At 43.8% G+C, this 13,321-nt stretch overlaps 1 long non-coding RNA gene across 4 annotated transcripts in view; it reads left to right on the plus strand.

The window, feature by feature from the left end:
- LOC123289056 (uncharacterized) overlaps window positions 1-13,321 on the plus strand; it is a 107,143-nt gene that overhangs the window by 47,293 nt on the left and 46,529 nt on the right. The window contains exons 4-5 of one of the 4 annotated variants that reach the window (XR_011506061.1): window positions 1,204-1,392; window positions 5,225-10,552. The exons of the other annotated variants lie outside the window; for them this stretch is intronic. This is a non-coding gene — a long non-coding RNA (uncharacterized lncRNA). Of the gene's footprint in view, window positions 1-1,203; window positions 1,393-5,224; window positions 10,553-13,321 lie in introns of those variants that run through there. 4 annotated transcript variants of the gene reach the window in all.

A 13,321-nucleotide genomic window follows, 5' to 3' on the forward strand; every position in this document is an offset into this window, starting at 1 on the left:
TAGGGACTAGAAGGGATGGAACTTTATTTATAATTCCTTGCTGTCCTATCAAACTGGGCAATGGCTGCCATGGTTTCTAGGTCAGGGAGTGGCTTTGCTTAAGCCTTTAAGACTGTCCTGCCATCCTCTTCTGCATTCTGAAGAAACAGCTTCAAGACACCTCTGTTTAACAGGACAGATCAGTCCTTCCACAACTGAGAACATGTTCAAAACCATTCAAGTCACGGGGCCGATCTGGCTGAGATGTGAGACTAAACAATCCTCTTTGTGGGAACCAGTTCCGTTGTCCTTCTTGCCTTTTAAAGTCGTTAATAGCACACTAAGCAATTTGGAATGTCCTGCCAGTGATTCAGCTAGCTTTCATTGTTTTGTTTACTTGGTTTTTCATCTTCAGCCTCTTCACATTTGTGCTATTTAAAAGGCTTCTTCCTAAAAGTTTAGACACTTCAGTTCCATTTGAGCAACGTAGAAAAGGTTTCCTTAATTTGGGCAAGACCCATCTGACCATTTGTCGATATTCTTGCCTATCTGCAAATGGGCATTTTTCTCTACATTGGGTCACACACACACACACACACACACACACGCACGCACTCCACTGGAGCTGGAGTGGATCACTCCAAAAGCAGACATACCTTGTATTAGACATGACAGGAAACCTGGGAAAGTGTCCACAACCTTCAAAGTTTTGATCCCTGTCTTCAGCTCTTCAGTGTTAGGATCTATCAAACTACCAGGAGGGGACAAACTGGCTGGGGGCAAGTGGTGGTGAGAAATACAACTCAAAGTGGAAAAAGCAGGACTTAAGTCTTAGGCACTAATGGCCCCAGAGCACTGCCGATAATGATCGACTGACCTGGAACACAGCACCTCTGGGGTTCAGTGTCCTCACTGATGCGAGGTGGTCTAGATCAGAGGCTGACCAGCTATGGGGGCCAAATTAGCCCACAGCGTGTTATTGTGCGTCAAGTTGTATCGGCACACAGCCATGCCAGTTGTTTAGGTATTGTGAGTGTCTGCTTTCCTACAACAAAGGCAGAGGTGAGTAGCCACAACAGAGGCCGTATGGCCCTCAAAGCCCAAAATATTTACTATCTGGTCCTTTACTGGAAAATGTTGTTCAACCCAGGTCTAAAGGGTTTCTATTATTCATGCTCTAAACTCAATCATTCCTCTATATCTTGAACTAATCTTTTCCCCTAGGCACACTACGTGGAGTATATGTTTCTCTGTGTCTGATGAATTGGATAAGTACTTATTTTCACCCTGAAGGCCAAGAAACATGCACTTCATAAGGAGTGGAACTTGAGAGTAAAGAATCAGATGCTCAAGGAAAAGCGAGACAAGATGGAAGAGCGTGGGAAAGATGAGGACTTGGAGTGGTCTGGTGAGGTGAGAGAGGAGGCTCTGGGCACAGTGGGCTGTGTGACGGTTGTGCAATGAGGACGTTCCCACTCAGCAATGGTAATGGAATGAGGCTGGACCAGCTGGTTGGTGGAGGGGTTTCCCCTTTGGGAGATGCTACTGTGATTCATACATGTAGGAAAGAAGGAGGGAGGAAGGGAAAGAGAAAGAAAGAGAGAGGGAGGGAGAGGGGAGAGGGGTGGGCAACTTAAGACCCCAAGATGCAGGCAGCATTTCCCATGACCAGTGCTTTATGCCAGGCCCTGTGGGGGACACAAAGGAGATGGGTCATAATACCCACACTAAGAAGCTTAGTTTTAAACCAGGGGCTTACAGACAAGGGCACAGCTTCTGGTGGAACAAGAAAAAGGACCACAAGGAAGGGTGGAGCAAGATAGATGGAATTCATTTTTAAGAAAAATATATAGGAAAATGCTTAGACTATCCAACTCCCACATTTTATATTTAAATCCTAGCGAGGCTTGGAAATGTTAATGGTAAAAATTTCTGCCGAAAATGGGCATATTTCTCTGTACTCCTCAGCCTGGTCCTTCATGATCTATTCATTTCTGACCTCTCCAGCTTCATCCCTGACCTCTGTCGCATTCCTGGTTCATGTCTCAGCTGCTCTGAACTTTTCCATTTCCTCTAATACAGCACCTTGGCTCTTGTCGCCAGGCCTTTGTCATGCTGATCCCGTTGAGAATTCTGTCCATGCTGGGTCTGCCCTGCCTACTCCTACTCAACCAGCTCTTCAGACCTTGCTCAGTCCCTGGGTCGTCTCTGATCCCCAGGCGGGGTCAGCTTCCAGTCTAATATATTAGTTCAATATCAGGCATTTTCCCTATCACACCGCGTGGTAATTTTCTGTCTATTTTTAAAATTAGTTTGGGTTCCCTCAGAAGCAGACCCTAAGACAAGAATTTGAGTGCATATAGTTTAGTTGGGAGGTAATCCTAGATAAAACTAAAAAGCAAAATGTCAGGGGAGTAGGGAAGTGGGACAGAAAAAACAAGGTGGAAAATAAAGGAGTCTTTGTGAAGGAAGTTATCACTGTGGGTAAGAGGAAGAAGATCCTTCTGGGGGAGCTGAGGGCCAGTTTAGAACATGCAGCATGGAGTTATCCCACCTGAGGGTGAGGGAGCTGGGGTACTTATACACCGTGTGCATTGACCATGGGTAGAGCGCTGATCTCAGTGAGGGGCATGGAACGAATTCCTTGGCACCTCTGGCCTGCTGACTGGGCATGTAAAGTGGGCTTTGGGGGTCAGAGAAAGCCCTCCAGCCAGGGAATGCAGGTGCTGGCAGTTGGAAGTAAGGTTGGTGTGCTCTGAAGTGGGAAGGGCAAGAAGTTGTGGGAGGGGCACAGATAGTGACATTCTTCCTGTCTCCTATCAGACACAGACTTGAAAGGAGCTGGGGCTGGAACAGCGAGGGGTAGGGAGAGAGTTGCTGAAGCAGCTGAGGCTGGCTGTGCATCTCCCCTTCATGGAGTTTTACCTTGAATCTCTCCACGTGGTCTCTCCACCTGGGCTAGTTTGGGCTTTCTCTCCAAGGAGGGCTTCACAGCCCTCAGACTCATATCTGGATGACCAGGGATTCAAAGGCCAGTGTCCCAAGAGAACCAGGAGGAAGCTGTGTTGCCTTTTGATAACCTAGCCTCTGAAGTCACATGGCATTACTTCCCCTGTAGTGGCCAAAAAAAAGTCACGTGAAGAAGCACGTGGGGGAAGGAGGTATTACCGTGGCTGTCTCTAGAAAATACCTCCTACCACCCAAGTGTTTCAGAAAGGCTTAAGAGAGACATTGTAAAGAGTTTCTTCAGGGCACACCTATACCGTCTCTGGGTTCCTTTGAGGATTCCTGGGGCTCTTAACACTCAGGATCTTTGTCCTAATTCTCAGAAATCTCGGGCCTTCTGCCAAAGCTATTTAGCACACCTAGAGCTCGGCCTGGCGTCTGAACTGACCTAGGGTAGGTATCAGCTCATATTCCACCTATGAGATAATACCAGGAAATAAGCCAACTCAATCAATAGTGTCGCAAATGTCTCCAGTGGTAGAAACCATAAAGAAAAGAGGGACAGGTTTGACTCAGGGAAGATTAAAACTTCAGCACATCAAAAACACTATAAACCAAATCGAGAAAAATTAAAACTGAGAAACTTTTGCAACTTTATGAAAGACAAATAATTGGTATTCTCAATACATGAAGAACTTTTACAACTAAATTAGAAAGGATAGACAGTCTAACAGGAAAAAAAAAAAAGGGTCTGTAAATAGCTAAAACCCAAAGAAGAAATACAAATGATGAAAAATGTTTAGTTTTACTAATAATTTCTTTAATGAAAGTAATGATCACCATTTTATATTTACCTATTAAATAAAAACAAGACACCATTCCATTTCTGCCTATCAAAATGGTGAAGATTGAGTTGTAATACCAGCCTTGGCCAGAGAATGGGGAAGTGCTGACACCCTGCCGGAAAGAGGAGGAATCTCCACAATTTTCCTGGAGGGCTGTTTGGCAAGCGGCATGGGAAGCCTTTGAAAAGATATGCTTTTGATCTAGCAATTCCTTTCTGGGGGTTTATCCTGCGAAAATGCATGGACAGGAATATTATCTCCAATGTTGTTTACATTCAAAAAGCTTGGAATTTACAGTGTTAGTTAATAATAGAATACTCTGCCACCTTAAAAACGATTTTATATATATATATATATCCACAAATAGAAAGATGTTGATAATATATTTCTAAGTGAAAATGCATAAAATGGTTCAAAAGAGTAAAAATAATGTAATTTTATATATATGTATGTGTGTGTATGTATATATCTCCAGGAAGATAGCTCCATATATGTATATATCTCCAGGAAAAAGAAAAGGAAGAAATGCTATACATCCAAGTATTATCAGATGTCACCTCTGAAAAGTATGATTATGGGTGATCTGTAATAGAGTCTTTTTATCGCTGTATCCTAAGGTTTCTTTAAAATGAATATATTCATACTACTTTTTAAAATTCTGAATGTAAATGTGACTTTCAACCTTTTAAAATGTACTTTAGATTATCCGAGAATACACGGAGATATTCTAATTGTAAAAATTCAAGTAATACAGTAAATATAAGTACATAATATAAATAGAAATATATGATGTATATAATTGTATATTATATAATCTATATAATATAAACATATAATATGAAGTAAAATCCACCTTCACCATTAAATTATTTTCCAAAGAAAAAAAGTTAGGCACAATTCCCTCCCTCACCTTTCGTAATCATAGTCCAGACAAGGTTACACACACACACCAGTGGACTTAGGATCTGAACACAATTTAACAACTGCCTGTTACCTCAGTTTAATGAGCCCAAATACAAGTCAGGAAGCCACACAGTGACAGAGGCAGGGCCTGGCTCACTCTGACCAGCGTGAGAAGCACCTAGAAGCATTGGCTGGTCACATTTTCACACGGAAACTTGTGGTTCCCCCAGAAAAGCACATCGTGGACACAACAAAGACAGATAACGCGAGGCATAGACAGCTCGAACATGGGGCTCGGCCTGGTACTGAAAGGCCGGCCGTGGTACAAAGGCTGAACCAAGGGGCCTGCTTACGTGGAACCCTTGGGAGGGAAGATCTGCTCTCAGAAGGCCGATGGGTCCAAAATTCAAGTCAAATTTCACGTTATGTTAGACCTGAGCTGTTTTTATGAAGCTCTGACAAAGTCAGTGCTTTTTCCATCAGTAAGTAAGGCTTCAAGAAAGCTTTTCTTGAATACATCTCTCATTTATCCCCCGTCTTCACATTTACAGAGCTTACCAGGGAAGCAGGCTGGCAGCGTGAAGTCCCCTGAGTGTTTCCGTGATTGTCTGGGAAAAGCATTTTAGGTTCGCTCAGAAAACTCTGTGTAGATAATCTCTCCCAAGGAAACCTGGAATTTCTCTGCCTACTGATTGCAAAGGGATGACTTGAATCTCAAAGAAGACGGAGGTTTTCTAGTCAGAATCCTCACCCTGTTTCTGCCCTCGGTGCACATCCAGGACACGTTCAATTTCTCCATGCTTCATTCCCCTTGAGTGTGAAATGAATGCAGAAGAAGAAATACTCTAAGGACAGCATTGGGAAAAAAAGGCAAATGTTCTAGATGTTTCTATTACATTACACATTACTAAGAGACATTGGGGCTATTCAAAAGAATGAAGACGTACATGGGTGTACAAGAGTTTGGGGAGACAGTAAGCTGTTGGGTGGAAATGGCCGAGAACTGTGAAGCATTTTTACTGTGTTCTGCTGGTATAAGAGAAAAGGCTATTCCTGCTCATACTGTGAGGTACTTAAATCTGTTGCTTTAGCTGATATCTTCCAGCACTGTCTGCCAGACTGTAATATTTGTTTTCAAGAATCAACCAACTTTCTGCATTTTAAGCCATGTCTATGGTAGATACACTTAAGCCCCAACGTGGCCCAAAGCACATTGCTGTCCAGATCCGTCTGCTGGTCTGTGTCTACATAGATTGTGTAGTGTTAGCAAACACTGGACTGTCTTCTGGCCGTCTCTGTGATTAGAAAGCAGTGGCGTGATGATAAAATGCATGGGCTTTGGAGCAGAGACTCGCTTTTGGGTGCTGGCTCTGGTGTTGATGAGCTTTTCCTTGTAGCGAGCTCCCTGGTCTCTCTGAGTCTGTTTTCTCATCCGTAAAATGGGGATGATCATAATAAGAGCTGTCTCCTAGGACTGCATGAGGATTAAAGAGAATCATGCATATCAAGTTCCCAATACAGGGCTAGGTAGGTATAAAACACTTTATAAATGTTAGGTCTTGAAATCTCTTTCCCATACCATGAGACAATGGCACTGCTCCCTCGTGGTTGTCAATGTCACCTCCCACTCATCTTTGGTTCTTGCCATCTTTCTGCAGCTCTCTAAAATAGTCCCTCAGAACAGGACCCAGGCAGGAGATCTCCCCTCTTCAGTTTTGCTCTGCTGTTTTGTCATTTATACTTTCTCTCTCCCAGGTAGTAAGCCCCACATGGGCGGAGAACTGTGTGTTATCTTTATGCACAGAAGTATTGGGGAGCATGCCCCGGACCTCTGACAGGACACAGAATGGGGGGTGTAGAATTTATATTATGCAAATCTCAAAGGGCAGGGTTTCCAACAGAGATGGAAACTGAGGCCCAGAGAAGAAGAGTAACCTTCCCCAGGGCACAGAGCCTCCTTTTGCTAAAGCTGGAATGGTGTCCCTCTGCATGGCAGTGGAATGTCGTTTTGCCTCTCTGGGCTCCTTGCTCAGCCTCTGACCCTGCGCTCGTTCTTCACCCATTTGGTCCCCTGAATGGTTAGTGCTTAGATGGATTTGCACTCATCTCTGCTTTGGGGTTTGGCCCTGGGTAACTGGTCTCCCTGAGGAAGCCTGGCCCCATCCGAGGACGCCGACACGATGATTCTGGCTTGGCATTTGGTGCCTGCAGGCTTCTTAGGTGATGCTGAGAAGCGGTGCAAGAAGCTGGATGTGCAGTCAGTTCAGTGTCCAAGTGCCGGCCCTGCAGGTTCTGGGACTCGGTCAGCCCCTGGCAGACGTTGGCTTGGCCTGCAGCTTGGTGCCACGTTGGTGCCATGTTCCGTTTGCCAGTCTCCTGAATAAAGAAAGATTCAGGACAGCTTCTGGCACTGCCAGTCAGGGTTTCAACTTTCCATCCCGTGTGAGTGAGCCATGGTGTCACCGCTCCCTTTTAAATTAAAATAGTCAAGTGGTTAAATATTCATGCTTTGCTTATTTCAGTATATTTAATTTATTATGTATCACTTTTCTTGGGTTTTATATAAACTTGCCTGAGGACTTTTTTTTCAGTTTAAATTCTGGCAGAATATTCCCTTTTCCTTGGCAGAGTGTTGATGAGTTAAAGAAAATAAAAAAGTCTGCCTAGCTAAGAAGATAATACCTTTTTTTTTTTTACAGATTGCTCTTGCACTTTAATAAAAATGATATTATAGTCATTATCGCCATCATTAATTAATCTTGGGTGATCATTAATGTGGTGCTCACACGAGGTGTCATTAAAACATCTGGGGCGTTTCCTCCCAGGGTTGGAAACCATTGCCTCCAGCTCTCTAATCGGCCTTTCTCTTCGTTTGGGACAGTGAAAATGCAGTAGAGATTGGCTTCTTCCCCCCCATTTCTCTCATTGGTCAAAACGGAATCAGAGCTGCCCCTTCTCTCCCTCTTCTGGCAGAGCGGGTCTTCACCACACTCTGTCTTGTAACTGTCTCGGAGGATCTCATGAACGAGCTCCGACCTGGACAGGAGGCTGACTCTTCTTCTAAAGCTTTCCTCAACCTGGTTTTGAAGAGCCAAAGCATTACGCAAACATGAAACATTCCTGAGGCTGGGTGGAGGCTCAGAACCCTGTTGATGCGAAGGGCAATTTTCTCCCCATGGCTCAAACAAAGGGATGGCAGCAATTCATTTGGGTTCAAGGAGGTCTTTGTGGGAGAGCTTCTAACTATGGCTTTTGGAGACATATTTTCCTCTTTTGAAAAAGTCGCAGGGGCTGGCCCCCTGGCCAAGTGGTTGAGTTTGGGCGCTCCACTTTGGTGGCCCAGGGTTTCCCCCGTTCGGATCCTGGCCGCAGACATGGCACTGCTCATCAGGCCATGCTGAGGCGGTGTCCCACATCCCACAACTAGAAGGACCCACAACTAGAATATACAACTGTGTACTGGGGGGTCGTTGGGGAGAAGGAGAAGAAAAAAGAAAAACAAAGTCATAGGGCCTGTTGCACCCAATTTCAAAATATGTGAACAATAATCCCTTGATTATTGAGAGCTAATTAAAAATTACAAGCCTTGTTGTCCCCCCCACACATACACCATAAATGGCACTGCCTCTTGCCACCACCCACATGGCATCTGCTAGAACCTAAAAATGAGTTTCAGTATTAGCCTAAGAAAATAACAAAACAAAGTTAGAAATTTAAATTAGTTGCCAAAGAAGAAATCATATGTCACTCCTCTGCTCAAAAACATTATATAAGCAGCAATAAAAGAAAGAAAAAAGGAAGGAGGAAGTCAGCGAGGGAGGAAAAGAGGAAGGGAGGAAGGAGAGACAAATTATGCAGAAACCTAAGAATGCAGAAGAACAATATGAAGGAAAATTTGAGAGTTACTATAGGACATAATAATAAGAGAATGGAGATGGGAATATGTAATATCTTAAAAAGGGAGTTTCTCTCCAAATTAATTTATAAATTTAAGGCATTTAATCCTAAATAAAATTTTTTAGAGAACTTGAAAAAAGCTATTCTAAATTTTCTATTATCTGGATGACTAATTAGTTAAGAATAACAAATACATTTTTTAAATTTAATAAAGTGATACTTGTATTGCCAGACATGAAATTAAAAAGACATGATAATTAAAATAGTGTTTACTGACACAAGAATAGACTCATAAATAAAAAGAATCAAAAACTCAGAACCAAACATATGTCTATAAATATTTTATGTGATAGAGATGACACCTCAGACAAGCAAGAAAATGATGGATATTTATTGTTTTAGGAAAACTATTTGGTGGGGAGTTGTATTTGTTTCCTGCGGCTGCTGCAACAAATTACCACAAATTTGGTGGCTTAGAGTAATAGAAATTTATTCTGTTGCAGATTTGGAGGCCAGAAGTTGGAAATGGGTTTCACCGAGTCATACCAAGGTGTTGGCAGGGCCGCACACCCTGGGGAGGCACAGGGGAGAATCTGCTCCCGGCCCCTCCCGGTCTCTGGGGGCTGCTGGCATCCCTTGGCTTTTGGCTGCATCACTCTAAACTCTGCCTCCACCTTCCCATCACCTTCTCCTCTTCTCTGTGTGTCAAATCTCCCTCTGTCTCTCTTGTAAGGACACTCGTGATTGGATTTAGGGAACACCTAGATAATCCGGAATAATCGCCCCACTGTCACGACCTTTAAAGTAATCCCAACTGTCAAGATCCTTTTGCCTTATAAGGTATATGTTATAAGGTATATGTTACCTTATAAAGTAACATTTATAGGTTCCAGGGATGAGGACCTGAAGCCTTTGGGGGCCATTATTCAGCCTCCTACTAAGATAAATTAGATTCTTATCTCAACTTATACATCAAATACATTTATAATGCGTTAAATATTTAAGTGGGAGAATATGAAGGCCGATAGTTATCTGATCTCAGGGAAGGAATGGCTCTTTTAAGTATCAAAGAAAAGATTGATGGCTTTGCTTATGTCAAAAATAAAAAACTTGTTTGGGTCTAAAATTACCATAAACAAAATTACCAAGAATTGACAAACTGGAAAAAGCATTTGCAACAGACAGAAAGTTTGTATCCTTAATGGATGAGATTTTATAAATCAGAAGAAGAAAAATCTCCTAATAGAAAAATGGTCCAAGAACAGGATAGGCATTTCACAAAAGAAGAAAAATCACAAAGTCAACCAACATGAAAAAGTTTACCATTGTAGTAATCAAAAGCAAGTTAAATATTGACGATATATTAGTTTTGGCCAACAAATTGGTAAAAGTTATTAAAATTGCAGGACCCAAAAATGGCAAGGAAATGAGGAAAATTCCTCATTTAAGTTAATTCCTCATGTTAAGTTAATGGTGCGGCTTTTCTCAAGAGATCTTTTGCAATAAATACAAAAGGGCTTAAAATGTGTATTTGCTTTGAAATTGTAATTTTAAATTATGGCAATAAACGAGCAACCACACAAACAGAAGTGTACATGTATGCTCTTTATAGCTTCATTAAAACGTGGCAAAATTACAAATGGTCTAATATTCCACTATAGACGATGGAAAATGTTCACAGTATGTGGTTAAATGGAAAGAGCAAGTCAGAAGACCATCTGCAAATCGGTCCCGTGTGTGTGTGTGCATGCGCGTGTGTGTTTATCTGAAATAATGAGTGACAGTGTTGACGGTTGTCCTCCCTGGAGGTAGGATTATGGGTGATTCTTCCCACCACTTAAAAATCTTTAAATTTTCATGATGAGTATGTATTACTTTTGTAATTTGGAAAGAAGAAAAAATAAATGCATATATTTAAAAATTATCTCCAGAATAAAGCTGACTCTCTCCAATGTGGCAAACACAGTTTCTTTCCATCTACTTTTCCGTCTTTACCTCCCTTGACTCCATCACCTGCCCAGTGTTGCGCCAGCAACGTGGAACCTCTTGGCCTTCTCCGAACTGGACCCTGCGTTCTCATAAGTCTATGTCTTCTTACATGTTGTTCCTTCTGCCCCGCATCCCAGAGACCTCCTATCACTCATGGAAAATCCAGCCCTCTAAGGAGGGCAGAGAATCTTCACGATGCTCCAGGCAGAATAAATCACTTCTCCTTTGCAGCTGTGATTGTCTTTCTGTTCTGCTTGTACGCCACGACTCTATTTCCCTCACTGGACTGTGAGCTCAGCGCAGGTGAGTCAGAATCACACAGGGACGCCCAGTCCCCATCATCAGACATGAGGTGGGGGTTAGCCTGGCCCCTAGAGCCTAAAGAGGGAAAACCTCCCCGGACCACAGTTCCGGTCAGGAAGGTACCCAAGGATGAGGGTCGAACGTGATCTTTTTGGATTGGTGAAATGTAAAATTTTAAATTGGCTGTAATTATGGCAACCCACTGGTTGATGCTGGTTGAAGTGAAATCGATGCATTTCAAATTGGGTCTGAGCTGCCTGCTTATTTCAGGTTTTTCGGCGTGAAGAAAGCTGTTTTGTGGCTGCTGCTCTTTAGCTTATAATTGGTGTGCTAAGCGGCACAGTTTTGTTCAGCACGTGCTGGTTGTGTTTCAGAACGCCTCACCTCTTTACGAACCCGCATTCCTGAGTTCTGCTCAATCCTTTGCTCTAAGTGAGTCTTTGAAGATAATTCACAGCAGCTGGGGCAGGGGATGTCTCAACCACACCTTTCCACACCACTCGGGGAACAGGAGAGAAACAGGAGGCAGTTCGGGGATTAATGGGCCTCAGGCTGGTCAGGTCACCTCTCAGAGTCATGACCCTCTCTGTTTTTATTTAATGAGGGAAGTAGCTCCCAGGAAACTTGGCTGATACCACCTGCTGGGCCTGAGATGCTAGAGGGGAGCGTGCAGGTGCCTCCAGGAGCTGGTGGAGCTGGTGGTGAAGCTGAGCCCTCAGCCAGGGAGCAAAGGAAAGATGTTATTTACTTCCAGCACCTTGCTAGACAGGGACTAAGCAGGGAATTGTGTGAAGAAGGTCATGGTTGAGTTTAGAATTAAGTAAACAAATACATAGAACTTTATCTCTCTAGGAGTAAAGATGAGGTGCTAGACGGCTGTGCACTTTTTCTTTCTGGTTAGCTGGTGTGCTATTTGGTGTGCTGGCATTTGTATATATTAGATGTAGCTGTTGTGGAATAGTTTCTCTCAAGGTTTTATATATTGTTTTTCATATTCCCAAAGAAAGCCTCAATTGGCTGCTCCCAGCTAGGGAGCAGAGCACAGGGGTGGATTGGAAAGGCGTGTGAGTCCAGAGGCAGAAATGTGCATGGAGAGGCAGGTGGACAGCAGCAAGGCTGCCCTGGGGTTGGTGCTGGCTCAAAACTAAGCAACTGGACCTTGGGCAAGTCACAGACTCCAGGGCTTGGTTGACTTCTTGATAAGATAAGGGACAAGGACTAAATCATTGTTTTTCAAACTCTTAGCGGAGGAATCTTCTTTTTTCACAAAGAAAGCCTTATTCTAAGTCCTGTTTTATCTGTGAAATAGATTTTTAAAGTGGAGCAATTTTGGTTGAGACGGAGGCGGGCCTCTTGCTCTGTCCCCTGCCTTCCCCGGCCCCCCTCTCTTCGGACCCCACAGGGAGGCCCAGATCCCCAGGAGCATCGTGTGAGTCTGGGCTCGGCCTTGGCTCCTTCATCTCTAAGGTCGTGGAGTTTAAGAGGAAATGAAGCCTTAAGAAAATTGCCTTGTGGCTCATCTGAGCCCACTGTCTCACTGGGAGACATCAATCCAATATGGAGATTAACTGAAAAGGAATTTAAATGTTTACGGAGGTTTTTTAAAAAATGAAACTAATGAAACAATGAAAAAATAAAATGAATAAAAGGAAACACATACGCCAGCCCCCAAATTACAGAAGGATATTAAATTCATTGCCCACTTCCCCTCCTCCTCAGGTCTGTCCTCTCATTTGGTCCCTCTCTATCCTGTCCAATGGGAATCTGCCAGCTTCTCGTTCTTCTCCCTTTGTACCCCATTCTGCCCATCACAACCCCATTAGCTCTGTGCAGTCCCAGGCGGATAACACCAGCCGAGTGTGAGATCCATGGATTCCTTCTTTTCAGAGTGGGGAGTGAGGAGAGGCTGGGAGGAGACCGCAGAGACTTAGAGTTGAATGTCTTCTTTACAGCTTCTCTCCTCACTGGTGATCCTAGTGTCTTGCTCCTAGAACTCCTGCCTGCCTCCTGCTACAACTCAAAACCCTTAAAAACAGACTGTATATGACTGGGCCCCGGGCCAGAATCACCGTGCACTGTTTACATTTGGGGAGGTGTTTTGCTTGCTCATTTCCTATTCATTGTGTGTCTCTCTCATTATTTTCCTTTTTCCTAATCACTGGCCATTCCCGGGACCTTGTCCCACTGCCCCAATATTGCTGTGCCATGGCAGGTGGTCGAGAATGGAAGGTCTCCCTGTTCTCCTGAGGCTAATGGGGCTCTTTAAGAAAGCCCTGGATCTTTCCAAATGAGCTGCCCAATAGGATCCATCAGGCTTTGTGTGGACACAGGGGGCCTCCCGAGGTGGGAGGTGCTGGAGGTGAGGCAGGTCCCAGCTGAGGTCCTTCGACCATCATCTGGGTGTGGATGCGGCTGTCGGGCTGCCAGGCTGCCAGGCCAGCACCTCCTGCCACAGTGCC

The sequence above is a fragment of the Equus asinus genome, chromosome 9, assembly GCF_041296235.1.
Source record: "Equus asinus isolate D_3611 breed Donkey chromosome 9, EquAss-T2T_v2, whole genome shotgun sequence".
In the NCBI taxonomy this organism is placed as follows: Eukaryota; Metazoa; Chordata; class Mammalia; order Perissodactyla; family Equidae; genus Equus; species Equus asinus.